Genomic DNA, 14,023 nt, shown 5'->3' with positions numbered 1-14,023 from the left:
GGGGGTGGAAAAAGCGTGGAAGTATAGAAGAAAGAACAAATGGCACATGATTAGTAGTTATTGAAGCTGGGTGACCCGTCAATTATTCTGTTTTGTTTATTTTGTATATGTGTAAATGTTCTGTAATAAAACACTTGTATGAAAACACAAAATTGACCTAAAATATTAGCTCTTAAGATCTTGGTTACCTTTGGGTAGGTGGGAGGGAGAAGGTGCTTGTTGGGGTACTTGAATGAGACTGGTTCTATTTCTTGGTTACAGGAGTGTGTTTGTTTTATATTAATTTATCAAGCCTTAAATGGATGCTTTGTGCATTTATTTCTGTTTTACATAAATAAAAGATTTAAATACTGTATATTTGTACAAAAATTCTAACTCAGTATCTCAGAATAATGGCAGCATTTTGGTCTATGTTTTAAAGTGGAATATGTTCACTCAGGGCATCATCAGATAGATTTTACTATTCTGAAGTATCTATTAATGCCCTAATGCTTGATCACTCTCCAGGTCTTTCCATTTTTGCCTCAATTTGGCAAATAGCATAGTATTAATGTTTTGGCCATATGTTTTCAGCACAGCCCTCCCCCCACAATGATGCTCACTGAAGTGGAGGCACATAGCACAGTGCTCTGAACCTAGTGTGCAGTCAGTACACATGGAATTAGGTTGAGTGAGAAATAAAAGCAGGAGCAGAGGTCTGTCCTGCAAAATGTAGTGAGTAGGTAATGCAGGTAAGCATGAAGGGCCACCACTCATCGGCAACCATTTTTACATTCATATGAGAAAACATTTGCAATTTGCTCATCGAAAGATGTTGGTTCAAATCAGTATATTTTTTGGCTTGACCACACAGAGTGATCACCTGGAGAGGTTGAAAGGACATCATTGCCTGGGTCCCAGTCAAGGAATTCTTTTTTTCTTCTTCTTTTTTTTTTTTTTTTTTTTTTTGAGACAGAGTCTCACTCTGTTGCCCAGGCTAGAGTGAGTGCCGTGGCGTCAGCCTAGCTCACAGCAACCTCAAACTCCTGAGCTCAAGGGATCCTCCTGTCTCAGCCTCCCAAGTAGCTGGGACTGCAGGCATGCACCACCATGCCCGGCTAATTTTTTCTATATATATTTTTAGCTGTCCATATAATTTCTTTCTATTTTTAGTAGAGATGGGGTCTCGCTCTTGCTCAGGCTGGTCTCGAACTCCTGAGCTCAAACGATCCGCCCACCTCGGCCTCCCAGAGTGCTAGGATTACAGGCGTGAGCCATCGCGCCCGGCTGAGGAATTCTGATTCATTTGGTCGGTTTCAACTTGCATTTGAGAGAGGTTAAAAAGTCTCCCCACCCAGGGGATTCTAACGTACAGGCAGGAATGACAAGTGCTGGTTCAGAGCAAAGGATGCATTAGCTGTGCTTGATTGCCTTGTGGACTGTGTGGATTTTCCCCATGGCCAGTCCTGAGTTTGGGGTCCTGACAGATTTGCCCTCTTAAAAATCAAAGGACACATTCAAAATGTGCTCAGCTGTTTGGCTCTATTACAGCTGGAGGAAATAACTTCTCAGCAGATCTATCTTTGCAGCACTTGGTTTCAGAGCAAGAGGTTATTTCAGGCACAGCAGTTTGGTCTAGTCTTTGATGAAAACCATGAATAGCCTAAGAATATCAGAAACAGATGAAAAAATTTGCACACATACGAAGTGAATTATATGTGTTTTCACATTTCTCCTAAGATGAGAAATGAGTACTATTGTGTTGGACCTTCATTTTCTAAACTCATTGCTCAGCCATTTCCCCAAATTATTCCAGGTCCTTCCAGCACACTTCAGTAGCATTCTATGGAGGGGATTATTCCCAGTGGTGAAGACTGCTAGAAGGACAACATTCTCAAAGGAATCCTGCTTCCCTTGCAGAAGAGTCACTCTCCAGAACCTCGAAGGCCTAGGGATCTGCATGAATAATGTGGCCTATATAGGTAGATGTACATGAGCTTTGCAGTCAGGCAGAGTTGATTCTGAGTCCCAGTCCAGCTGCTTAGTAGTTCCTTGAATTTTAAGAGCTATATAAATATTGTTGGCAAGAAAATGCATGATGATACTCACTGCAGAAACGGCAGCAATTCATCCATCCCTGAATCCATGCCCTTTGCAATGAGCTTTGACAGCTTCCCCCATTGAAAGATGGAATCTGTTTCTCAAACTTTGGATCTGGGCTGATTTCATTAGCTCTGGCCAATTGAAAGCTGTCAATATGACAGCATGCCAGCTTTGGGTCTAGGTTCAAAAGGTCTTGAATGGTTGAGATTTTATTTTAGAACCCTACCCTCTGCATGAGAACAAGCTTATGGAAGCCTGCTGGGTGCTGAGATACTGTGACAGCCAGCTCACCCTAAGGAGTCAATGAATCAACCAGTAGCTGACCACACATGCTTAAAGGAGCCCAGCTAAGCCCAGAAGAATGACCCAACTAAGCCCAGCCTAAATCGCTGAGGAGCTCAACCAAGAGCTAATGAGTTTTAAGGTGACTTTTTATGCAGCAATCCCTAACTAATATATACACCTGGTGCAGACAGGATGCCAGAATTCCATGACAGGTTGATTACAAGTTACCTGAAAAAACAGTAGATTTCTTTTACTCTTATTTAAAGTTGGATTTCTTGTTATTAATAGATAGTGTTGAGTTATATGTTAATAGAAATGCATGTAGACATGTGTGCGTGCAATTGGTGCTTAAACTGACACAGTTTCCCACACAACAGGTAGAAATAGACACACACAGCCTGACCATTAGGGTCAAGGCCAAATTGCAAAATAACAAACTTGCTTTTAATCTATTTCCTCCAGATTTAACTGTGGAGGTCAAGATTGTAGATGTATCTGAAGACCTGGGGTTCCTTCCTTCTGGGGTCCTATCATCTCTGTTTGATCTCTGGATGGGGAATGGGTCCCCAGCAAGCAGTGGTCAGCAGTGGTCTAGCTGTGGACATTTCCTGCCTGCTGCCCCATGCTCTATCTAGGGTTACCTTCTCTCCGACTCTTGAGCCTAAGGAGAGATGTTGCTAGAAAGGGACTATTTCCTCACCTCTGACAGAAAGGAGCTTCAGGCCCTTTACCTCCCTGAGGTCATAGAAGTCAGAGCTATACTTCAATGTGGCCAACATTGGTCATGTGGGGTTGCTGAGAACCTAAAATAGTCTAGTCTGAACTGAGATGTGCTGGAAGCTTACAATGCGATCTTTGAAGACTTACTCTAAAAATACTTATTTAATAATTTTATATTGATCACATACTAAAATGGCAATGTTTTAGATATATTGATTTAAGTAAATTGTTACAATCAATATCACATTTTTTTCCTTTTATTTTATGCATCTAATGGAAACTCTAAAAGGACATGTGAGGCTCATATTTTATTTTTATTGATTTACTGCTGTAGAGGATTGTCACTCTTTTCAATGCTCAGACTGCCTCCTCAAAAAAAAAAAAAAAAAAAAAAAAACAAAAACAAAAAAAAACAGAGGCTAGGAAGGTTAGGAAATGTGAAATTTAAAAATAATTTTTATTATATTTTTTCCATTTTTGAATCACATATATTTGAAATAAATGAGCATAATCTTATGTATAATATTAAATGCAAATGACTCCTGGGCGAGGTCAAGTCCCAGTTCTGGAAGAAATACCTGCATGAAAATGGCCGCCATGAAGAACCGGTAATTGTGGGGCTGGGAGGGGTGGCTCATGGCTATAATCCTAGCACTTTGGGAGGCTGAGGCGGGTGGATCTTTTGAGCTCAGGATTTTGAGACCAGCAAGAGCAAGAGGGAGACCCATCTCTACTAAAAACAGAAAGAAATTAGCAGGAAAACTGAAAATATATAGAAAAATTAGCCAGGCATGGTGGCACATGCCTGCAGTCCCAGCTACCCAGGACGCTGAGGCAGAAGGATTGCTTGAGCCCAGGAGTTTGAGGTTGCTGTGAGCTAGGCTGACGCCGTGGCACTCTAGCCCGGGCTACAGAGTAAGACTAGGTCTGAAAAACACAAAAAACCCAATAATTGTGACTTTCTTTAGTCTCACCAGTAATTGCATCTCCTGTCACTCAACCGGAGGAGGCAGGGCCTGGAGGTCTATCCAATAAGGGCATTGAAGTGAGTGACAACTGTCCAATTGAGTGTGAAAGATTGTGAAGGGGGCGGACTCCACAGTCTCGGTGCCCTGGTCACAGGCTCTTTTCTACGGGGCTTTTGCGAGCACTTCCCAGTCAGGGACTCTGGGGCTCCTTGTTCTCTGCTTCCGGAGGCCCAGGTGACTCTGCTGCAGCCTGTGTTGCCCTGGGACCTAAAGGTACCTGAAGATCCATAGGGAGGATGTGGGGACACCCCGGAAGCTGGGAAGTGGTGAGTACGCAGGTCTGCGTGTCCTGGCGGGGTGGGAGCGGTTGTGGTGGGACCCGGGCCTCCCCGCCGCAGTTCCGGAGTCAGCCGGTCTAGGCCCCCTGACGCAGTTCATCACCCCTTTCCCTCCTGTTCAGGGTGTTGCTGGGCTGGCAGCCGGGGCCCAGAGTGTCTTGTCCCATCCTGTGTGGTGACTTCACACTGGCCCTGAACCCTGTCTGGGCAGCTCTTCTATTGCACCTGCTCCTCTCCCCCAGACTGTGTGGTGACCACGGGAGAATCATCAGGGGAGGGTCCCGCTGCCTTGGTGTGCGGGGTCGTGCGTGGGAGGAGCTGGCGTCTGTGCGGTTCCCAGCCCCTTCTAACTCTTGTTAAAAGTAAACTGAGGCAGCAAGAAAATGGTAAAGAGTTTATTTCATTGGAACTAAGAGCAGTTCAGGAATCATGAGGCCTCCAGGGATGGGTGGTGGTTTGGGGGCCCACGGGGGTGGGGCTTGAAGGAAAGCCTTTTATCAGGTGTGGTGAGGAAGCACACCAAGTTCAATAACGGATTACATTCATGTGCCTAACTTATTTGGACTATCCAGGCAAAATCACGTGGTTTTGTAATCAGAGAATAATTGGCAGTTTGTTGTTGGTTAAGACTAAATTCTGTTTCTGTTAGGTCCGGGGGTTGCGAGGGGGGGATGGGGGGAGAGAGAGGGAGACACATGAAGCCTCATGTGTAGCAAAACGCTGTTTATTTTGAGCATCTGGGTACAGATGTGTGGAGGCAAAAAAAAGCGTCCACATTGAAGGAGAGGAAAGCCCTGGGTTTTATAGAGGGTTTCTCAGGGGGTAGTGAGTACTTGGGCCAGAACAGCTGCTGCATTAAATTTTTTTTTTTTCTTTTTTTTTAAACAATCAGTTTCGGGTACCCGTGCGCCAAGCACATCCATCCTTCAGCTCTGGCATCACTCTTATCAGGAGAGCTAGGGAGCAATGAACTTCCTCTCTTATCAGGGAGGGCTGGGGAAGGAATGCTGGCTTCAACTGTCTGTTATATTTAGAAAGACCCGGAACTCTCCAGACTCCTCAGGCTATTGTTTTACTAGCCTAAGTTTTACATTAACCATAGTCTGTCTTATAAGTACTTCTGGTGTTCCCACCTGGAACAAACCCAATATTCCACACTTTTTGTTACATACATATAAGAAAAGGAAGGGTAAGGTATGGGAAAAGGGTAAAAACTAAAAATTGAAGAGATTGGAATGTGGGCATTTCTTTCCTTCTAACTTTTTGTTTTTTGTGTTCCTGGAGATTTGGTCATCTTTGAAATGCAGTCAGGCCCCTTGCAGGGGATGTGATCTTTGCCCCTGAGATTTGGTTTTGGGCAGGAAACAAAGGCCTGGCATTCACCCCCCTGCAGTCTGTCCCAGAGCTTTTCTCAGGAACACCTGGAGGTTGTAAAACAAATTGTAAAAGCTATGAGCTGGGGAAATCTAAAGAGAAAGAGTTACATTTCTTTTCTGGGCTCTTTTAGGTGTTTGTGAAAACAGAGTCCAAGCAGATTGCCTGCTAGTTTGGGAGAGAGATAGGAAAGAGTAGGGAGAGCTCAGAATTGATTTTGAAGTGTCATTAGAAAATTGAGAGATTCAAGGCCATTCTAACATTCTTCCTTTATGTTGGTAAGATTAAATTTTTATGTAAAATGAACTCCGAAGTTGGGAAAATGGGTGGAGATCTTCTGTAGCTTCTTCGAGCTGAGGAGGGACATAGAGATCTTTTTATGGAATTCATTTATTAAAAGGAAGGGCGTTGAAAATGGATGGTCTTGAAGTTAGAATAGAGGCAGGACGGGATTTTACTGGAGAGAAAAAGTCAGGGCCTGAATGTTCCTAGATAGTGGAGAATGTATGATTTGAAAATGAGAGTTGAAATTAGAGCCACTAGGGGCCTTCGTTAAGAGTGTAAGATCACACATGGTGAGAAGAGCTGATAGTTTTGAGAAGGTAGAGAGTTTTCTTGCATTGTAGGGAGATAGAGGTGTCATAGAGCCCCAGAGTGGGGGATGGAAAGTATGGTTATTATTAGGGTTTCCAGTGTAGGCAAAGGACTGACCAGCCTGGTATGTAAGTTGGCCTGTGGCGGCATTCACAGAGTGACATGAGAGGTATAAAGAGGAGGCAAAGCATGGTAAGGAGTTATGTATACCACAGCATGTTATCAGTGCCTGGTACCCACGATGGGCTGGACTTTTGGGGAGCCCACCCTGGGTGGAAGCAGGTTCTGGAGGGCCTGTAGGTTTGAGTCCTGAGAGATGACTCTCGGACAGGATTTCCAGAAGCTTAGCTATAGTGGTGGAAGCAGTGAGAGAATTATTTAAAAGTTGCAGGAGGCCCAATTTGTTCTGGGAAATCTTTGAGTAAAATGTAGTCTTTAGGCTGTAAGTGTTCCAGTCCCTTGAAGAAGTCACTAGTGTGTTTCCTTGCTGGCAGGTGGGTACCAGGTGGAGGTGGTGGAGGAAGATAAGGGAACTGAACGAACTCGCTATTTTTTATCTCCTAAAATCGGTTTTTACAATTTTATATGTCTGTCTCTTTTGCAATAGCCCTTAGGCCTAGAGAGGATAAATAAGGTTGGGCCTGGTGGAATCTAACAGTTTAAATCCTGGAGATAACTTCGTTATTTACTTAATACTACTTCAGTGGCTTTGGAAAGCAAAGCATGAAAATTAATAATGTTTTAAATAAAAAGTCATCAAAATTTTAGCCCTTTCTATGACATTTTCCAAAGAAGCAAATCTTGGACTGCAGTTGATTATAAACTCTTGTTTAATAAGAATCAGAGCAAAACTACAACCATCCGTGGATGGTAAAGATTTCATAATAGTAGACAATTTTAGGTGAAGTAAGGCAGAAAGTTTTATAGTTTCAAAGCTCAGAGCACCCCAGGCAAAAGTTGCATGTAATGTTTCAGTTAAGCTTTTCCATAATCAGAGGGAGGAGGCCATGGATCTTTCCCCAGGGGCGGTAACTGGGAAGCACAGAAGGGGTGGGCAGATACTTTATCTCCCAGTGGATGGAGAATCTGCGGAATACACAGGGGGGCTGTATTTTATGTTTTACTCTCATGGTGGGGGTAGGAGAGGGAAATAGAGGCCCTGACAATTCAGGAAGACCAGAGAACGTGGCTGCAGTGTCTTTACCTGTGCCAGAGAGTTACCCAAGGTGTGTCGCAGTCGAGTGTGTTCAGAAGCCTGACGTGTCCATCAGATTGAAGCAGTTTCAGAGGGTCCGTGGCTATGCAGGATGTCCCTTCAGGGAGGGGCAGCCAGGTCCGGAGTGCAGGTGTGATCTTCCCATTTTAAGAAGCGGGCACTTGCTTTTCCAGTGCCCTTCATTTGTCAAAGGGAGCACAGTCCTGGCGGAGCCCGTCTCCTGGGACATTGTTCTTTAGGGACCCAGAGTCTTGGTAGAGGCAGGGCTCAGTTGCCATGTAAGGGTGTGGCCCTGTCGACTACTTGCCTGGGGCCTTTTTCAGTGACTCTCTGGAAAAGCTCCTTTACAGGGGAGCCATGGTTTGGAAAGCTTTTTGTTTTTTGGGGGCTGTTGTCAGTCCAGCTCTCTTTTCCCTTCTCTTATCCCCATCTGGGTCATTAAAGACCTTGAAGGCCATGTTTAGGAGATATTTTGTGTGGGATTTGAGGGCCTTTGTCTAATTCTCTGGGGCTTATACCTGATGTCAGACTCGGACTGGGAGATAAAGTGTGTATTGAGGAGTAAAGTTCTTCAGGAGTTCCTACTTGATAATTTAGTAATGGGCCTGTATTAGGGATGGTGACTGTACCCACTGGCTGGACAGGGGTACATCTATGGATTTCATCACCATGTGCCTGGGCATTAAGTCAAACTGTGTCCTTCTCTTTGGCGGATGGAGTAGAGGAAAGAATAGAGTAGAGGTCATGCCAGGTCAAAGCACAAGATTGTGTTAAATAAAAGGGACACGTATCTTCCTGATGCCTTCCACCGCAGGCCCCAGGACTTGAACAGAATGACAGGGAGTAGTAGAGAGACTGAGATGAGGGCAGGGAGCAGGCTGAGGGTTAGGCTAAGGGAGTTCTGGTTGGCGAAATCTTCATGAGCAAATGCTGAGATCGCAGGACTCGTGATCTGAGATTTCAAGTTTGTCCAGAGAAGAGGAGGAGGGAGAAGGGGAAGGCCTAGAGTGTAGCAGGAAGATTTGAGCCAGATTACAGTTCATGCAGAGTGAGAGTAGAGGATAAAAATGGTGTAGACATAGGGAATCTCGGACCATTTTCTATTGCAGTGACAAACATTGTAGTGAGACCTGGTGTTTTGAGAAGAGGAGTAGACTGAGAGTTGCCCATGTTCCTGGAAAGAGTGGGAGTCACACAGGGCCGATTCTACTCAATTCTAGGCATCCTAGAACGAGGGAATAGCACGGGAGTGAGTAGAGTGCGTGAACTGGAGCAGAGTCGCAACAGGCATCCCTGTGTCCAACGAGGGCCCCAGGTGCTGAGAGCCCTCCGGCTCATGGACAGGACTTTTGAGTCAACACAAGTAGACAAGAACGAGCTTGTGAGGTCCTACTCACTAGGAGCAGGATGTCTCCAGGATGTGGATTTGAAGGTCAGTGAAGGAAGAAGACCTGTGGAACTTCTCGGGGACGAGAGCACGAGAGATAGGAGGAACCCCAGAGCGAGTTTGCGAGCTTTTACTCCCTGAGGATGAAATGTGAAGTGTGAAGATCAGCAAAGGGAAGATCTGAGTCCTGGTCTGGTGTCTGCCTCTCAGCTTGGTTCGGGAGGGTCCAGGTGCACAGTACCCTTACCTTGGCTGAGCTAGCGCGCTCTTCCTACACGCCAGGATCAGAGACAAGTTAGAGAGGGACCCCTGCATGGCTCAGGAAAGATCCATGTAAACCTTGCCAATGACCCAGGGACTCAGAGGAAGGCAGGATTCTGGAGTTAGGCCAGGATGAGCTGCCGCTGCCTACTGCTTCCCGAGTTGCAAGGCTTGCCTGCTAGAGATGCAGAGTCCTGTCCACCCAGTGTGCTCTCCAGGGTTTCAGCGCCAAATGTTAGGTCCAGAGCAGAAAGAGAGAGACGCATGAAGCCTCAGGCATAGCAAAAGGCTGTTTGTTTTGAGCATCTGGGTGCAGACGTGTGGAGGCAAAGAAGTGTCCACAGCGAGGTTGAGGAAAACCTTGGGTTTTATAGAGGGTTTCTCAGGGGAGAGTGAGTACTTGGGCCAAAACAGCTGCTGCATTAATTTTTTTATTAACAAATATTTTTGGGGACCCCTGCCCCAGACACATGCATCCTTCAGCTCTGGCGTCACTATTGCTCTTATCAGGGAAGGGGGGGGATCAACTTCCTCTCTATCAGGGAGGGAGGGGGAGGAATACTGGCTGCAGCTGTCTGTTAGATCTACAAAGTCAGGGGACTACCCAGACTCCTGCGGCTATTGTTTTGTAAGCCTGTTTTGCATTAACCACATTGTGTCCTATACATACATTTCAGGTTTCCACCCAGAACAAACCTAACAGTTTTCCTCTAAGTTAATACTGGAGTACAGGAAATGATTCTTCAAAAAAAATGTAGTTTAGTCATGCTGAGTACTTTTGAAAATTGGAAAGTCTCATAGATTTGCCAGAAAATCACTGTCCTTCTAACCTTGCTTTGATGCTTGGTGCCTTCACCTGAAGAGCAGTGGGGGACTCTTGAAGTTCCCTTATCTAACACAGAAAGCTTCTTTTTTTTTTTTTTTTTTTTTTTTTTGAGACAGAGTCTCACCCTGTTGCCCAGGCTAGAGTGAGTGCCGTGGCGTCAGCCTAGCTCACAGCAACCTCAAACTCCTGAGCTCAAGCGATCCTCCTGTCTCAGCCTCCCGAGTAGCTGGGACTACAGGCATGCGCCACCATGCCCGGCTAATTTTTTCTATATATGTTTTTAGCTGTCCATATAATTTCTTTCTATTTTTAGTAGAGGTGGGGTCTCGCTCTTGCTCAGGCTGGTCTCGAACTCCTGAGCTCAAACGATCCGCCCACCTCGGCCTCCCAGAGTGCTAGGATTACAGGCGTGAGCCACCGCGCCCGGCCAGAAAGCTTCTTATGAAAGTCAATACAATTGCCTTCTATTGCCATCCTGTTGCTTCATTAGCTAATGCAGATATATATACTAGCACTCCTCAATGGTGTTTCCCTCAGCATAACGCCTGCCTCTCAGGTTCATTCAGATGCCAAAAAGAACAATTTACAAGTTAATTTCTTTCTCACTTGTCCATTCATTCTTGCTAATAATCGTTTTTTGCTTCTCAAAAGAATGGTATGTGTTCTCCATCTGCCTATCCTATGCAAAATAGTACTTGAGCATCTGAACCCCAGTGGGAGGTTGGGGTAATCCCTCTGTGATTTCCCCAAATGCACATTAATACATGCATATGCCTTTTCCCTTATCATTTGATATTCAGTGAACCTTCTGAGAATAAGGAGAAAAGTTTTCCTTTGGCCTCTATATTAGTAATTTACAGGAAATAAATTTGAGTTCCATTTTGGTTTGCTGAGGTAGGAACACAGGGCACTAGAGCCATTGCAGTCTAAATGCCTCCTATTTATTTTAACACTCCATAGGGGGACTTGTATTCCCTCCATTTTCTTTTCCTTTCTCTCTCTCTATCTCTCTCTTTTTTTTTTTTTTTTTTTTTTTTTTTTTGTGCCAGAGTCTTGCTCTGTTGATGGGGCTGCAGTGCAGTGTCATCATCATAGCTCACAGTAATCTCAAACTCCCAGGCCAAAGTGATCCTCCTGCCTCAGCCTGCCAAGTAGCTGGGACTACAGGCAAAACCCACCATGCCCAGGCAAATTTTTTGTTACCTTTAGTAGAGATGGGACCTTTCTGTTGCTCGAGCTGGTCTTGAACTTCTGACCTCAAACTATCGTCCCACCTCAGCCTCCCAGAGTCCTAAGATTACAAGTGTGAGCCTCAGTGCCCGGCCTACCTGTATTTTCTAGATGTATGGCAAGTGGGGCATAAATTCGTCACCCTGTTTCCTCAGCCTAACTGTTGTAGTCCTTACAGTAAAATCCTAAATGTTCAGTTTCTTTCCTACTTTTCCAAATGCCAATTTCGCATCCAATTTACAATATGAGCTGTTTTTCCTTTATTGCCCAATGCAAACAGATGGAGTATTTTAGTTTTCTTGTCATTGCTTTACATAACATTGGGTGGTTGTTTTTAAATATTGGTTTTTCTATTTCTGAACATTTCACATGGGAAGAAAACACAATAATTTCATGGCACTCTGCTGTAAAAATCTTTGTGTCTCCCCTCATTTAAACTTCCTTAGGCACACGCACTTTCCCAGAATGTCTTCGGGTGAGGTTCCTGTCTAGAAACTGTATGGGATGATGTGTCCTCAGCCACGCTTATGTCTGTTCCTGGTCCTGGGTAATGACCCAAGGACCAGGGTCCTGACTTCTCTGGGCACGACCCAAGATGCCCAAAGCAGCCATGTTTTCTGGAGTGTCCCATGAATATCAGGCTCTGGGACATCTCCGCCCAGAGGACAGCCTGAGGTATGTGGTGGAGCCTCTCAGGGGAGCAGGTGAATTTCCTTGAGGTTGAGAGGAGTCTCTGCTTCACCTAAACAGCTAACCCATTGGGACTTTAAGAATTTTTTGTATCAGCCTCTGTTTTGATTCCTTTGAGATACATTGCTGGTCAGCCCATCACATGCTGGTATTCAGAGGAAATTTCACAAATCATTCCTGCCCTCTGAATTCTCTCAAGTTTGTGAAGGGAGAAAAACTATTTCAAAGGGCAAGGTTAACCCACCCCAACAAGGTGGTGCAAAACCCTGCAAAGCAGTACAGCCTTGATGTGTGCTAGAAGGCAGAGTGCATTTTCTTTTGGGAGGGTGGTCATCGAGCACTTTAGTGAGCAGGATGGCGATGGGAGGATGTCCCAAGGGATGTGATGACCTTACTTGACACTCCAGTCAGACATTCCTGTATTGCAGTCACCAGTGCCAGTTTTTGAATTTGTTGCCTTGAAAAGCTTTGTTGCTTTATTTCAGCTTCAGTTTTTCATTAATTGTAAAATGCAATGTATCTCCAGAGCTTGAAAATGAGAAACTATTTCTGAAAAGGCAAGAGAAAAGTAAAATTCAGATAAGTGAATTAAATATATAGTCGTATATTCCATTTCATGAAAAAAAAAAAAAAATCTTCTTTACCATTTCCCCCCAGAATGAGTGTAGTAAGTTTCTTAGATCTGTTGTTTTTCCGGGGTGATTTCAAATGGAGTCCCAGGGCTTAGCTTTGGAATGCTACCATGGAAAAGACAGAGACAAAGTCTCTTTTACTTTATGACTGCCTAAAAATGAATGCATTTTGACAATACAATGTGCTAGGTAAATTTATTAGTTACACGGATTCAACAAAATGTTGTCCTTTTATTGAGGGTGGAGAATACGGAGAGTGGTTAGCTCTGTTCTGACTTATGGGAGTTGTACTTTAACACTAAATCCTGTGAAATGGGACTTGAAAAGTCTTGAGAAATTTTCATGTATGATTGTTTACTAAATGAATTCTTTTCATGGAAGTAACTGTTAAATGAAATGTTTACTTTTTGACAAGGATAGATAATTTTGCTTTTCATGTTGAAGTATGAAATGTAAATCCCTTACAATTTGCTTACCTCCTATAAACATCAACACGGAGTTTATGGGATTTTGCTGAATTATTTATTTATTTATTTTTGAGACAGAGTCTTGCTTTTTCACCCTTGCTACAGTGTAGTAGTGTCATCATAGCTCATTGCAACTTCAAACTCCTGGGATCCAGTGATCCTCCTACATCAGCCTCCTGAACAGCTCAGATTACAGGTGTACACTACCATGCTTGACTAATTCTTTTCTACTTTTAGTAGAGATGGGGTCTCACTCTTACTAAGGCTGGACCCAAACTCCTGGCCTCAAGTGATCCTCCTGCCTCGGCCTCTCAGAGTGCTAGGATTACAAGCATGAGCCATCGTGCTTGGCTTCAATTATTGAAATACTGGATATTTTCTCATCCGAAACTAAGTGAATAACGTTGTCTGGGAACCAAAGTTTTGAGCTTGATGACTAAGCTAATGTCAATCTTGATCTTCCAAAAAGTGGTCATTGAGTGCCCAGGGAGCCTCCCCTGCAGATATCCCAGCTTGCTCCCATCAGCCAGGAAAGGAGCCCTTTATACTGAGAAGCTTCAGAGCCCTGGGAGCTAGGGTTGATCCACAGGCAGATGAAGTGGAGGTTGGGATGGAAGTAGGGGTGAGTGATGAGATGTGCTTTCTGAAGGTGTAATTGCTATTGTCCTAGGGCTCTTTCTAGACATTGTCCACTACAACATATTTGAAATTACAGTTTGTTGTTGAATAAAATAAAGTCTTAATTATTTAAAGATGTATTGTGATAGGGGAAAGCACCAAGTATCAATCTGCAAGCATCATGAAGGTTACACAGAGAAGGGCTTTTTTTTCATCGAGAGGAGCAAATGACTTTAGAAAGAAGGTGGGAGGGGAAGGCAGGATGGATGGTGGAAAAGTAACATCCTAGCTTAGAGGCTTTATTACCCTGAAGTCAGCCCCTTCTTTGGAGGAGC

General features: G+C 44.3%; 1 pseudogene; it reads left to right on the top strand.

The window, feature by feature from the left end:
* The window catches only part of LOC138382895 (zinc finger protein 91-like), a 326,121-nt pseudogene that overhangs the window by 275,522 nt on the left and 36,576 nt on the right, over positions 1-14,023 (top strand).

The sequence above is a fragment of the Eulemur rufifrons genome, chromosome 4, assembly GCF_041146395.1.
Source record: "Eulemur rufifrons isolate Redbay chromosome 4, OSU_ERuf_1, whole genome shotgun sequence".
Lineage (NCBI taxonomy): Eukaryota > Metazoa > Chordata > Mammalia > Primates > Lemuridae > Eulemur > Eulemur rufifrons.
This window is presented reverse-complemented; position numbering and strand designations above follow the sequence as displayed.